Source organism: Adiantum capillus-veneris, chromosome 2 (assembly GCF_014529385.1).
Source record: "Adiantum capillus-veneris isolate H3 chromosome 2, ASM1452938v2, whole genome shotgun sequence".
NCBI classification, from domain to species: Eukaryota; Viridiplantae; Streptophyta; class Polypodiopsida; order Polypodiales; family Pteridaceae; genus Adiantum; species Adiantum capillus-veneris.
The window spans coordinates 128,006,172-128,007,544 of record NC_140932.1 but is presented as its reverse complement, the minus strand read 5'-3'; positions in this window follow the sequence as shown (position 1 = coordinate 128,007,544).

Below are 1,373 nucleotides of genomic sequence, written 5' to 3'. Positions count from 1 at the left end.
TGGTTGTTCCTTCTAAGAGATTGTGCGCATCTGTCGCACGTGTCAAAGCAAGGGACTTGTCGTACACTCTGTGCGAGCCACAAGTGGCTGCAAGCACACAACTAGATTAATCTAACAAGCTCAAGAGAGCAAGTCTGTCACTCACCGCGCTACACTCGCATTCGTGGAGGATTCCTCGCCACGAAGAAGAGGGAGCTACCACCGTGCCGCGCTCAACCGCCTTGCCATCGTCGTGCCGCCCCTCTCTCTCTCTCTCTCTCTCTCTCTCTCTCTCTCTCTCTCTCTCTCTCTCTCTCTCTCTCTCTCTCTCTCTCTCTCTCTCTCTCTCGCACGCATACACACACACATAAGGAGATGAAGAAGAAGATGGAGATGGAGCAAGAGCACTCTTCAATTGCACAAATGAGAGGATGAATGATTTTTAGGTTTAGGTGACTTTTATATGAGCTGACCCATTCACACTTGGACGCCCATGCTTAGCCAACTAACCCTTGAATGTTCCAGTTAGAGTGCACCTCTCATTGGCGATCACTCTTACCCTTTTCTTATTGGACCGACAAGCCCGGCCCATGACTACTAGAAGTAGATGCCGATGGTTAACATACCCCCCTTCCTAATGTAGATTCCACCCTCGAAATATAACAGTGCAGCATCGGGATCCACGATAGAAGTACCTGTAGCAGAAGAAAAACAACATTGTGAAGGCTCAAAGGCAGCATGTGCAGGCGTGCAATAAGTGAGATGCATACATGATATTCTAGGAAATGCAAAAAAGTTCATTAATTGTAACATTGCCAACTAGAACAAGCGTAGTACCTAAATGAAATGCAATTGAGTCAAGGTCTATTAGGTTGACTCTAAGAAAAGTACACAAGAGCTAGGGCTAAAGTAAGTACTAGATTGACCAACATTAATTAAAAAATGTCGACTAAAGAGTAGTTAACCCTAGGAATGCTCGTCAGGTTCTAAAGACTAGTGATCTTGTCCCTTATACCACTTGAGTGTGATCAACATAAAATTTAAAGAAGTTTGTGCTATTTTCTTTCTCTTTTCTCTTTTTTTTTCCTTTTCTTTTGTTGTCATAGTTGCTACAAGTAGCTGGGGGACTTGAGGTCTCAAATACCAGCAGCTGGGAGAGTCGAGGTCTCAAATACCAGCTTGAGCATAAACTAGCCGGGAGACTCAAGGTCTCAAATACGAGCTTAACACATGGACTTCCACAACACGTCACACTTAGGTGGAATAAGCTAGAGAGAACTATATCCTCATAGCTTAAAACATTACTAAAGTTACTACAATTAATAGACTTTTTTTGAATTAAAGTCAGCAACAATTAAGTGGCCTATTTTAGCCTAAGGTCTTGCTACCTACTT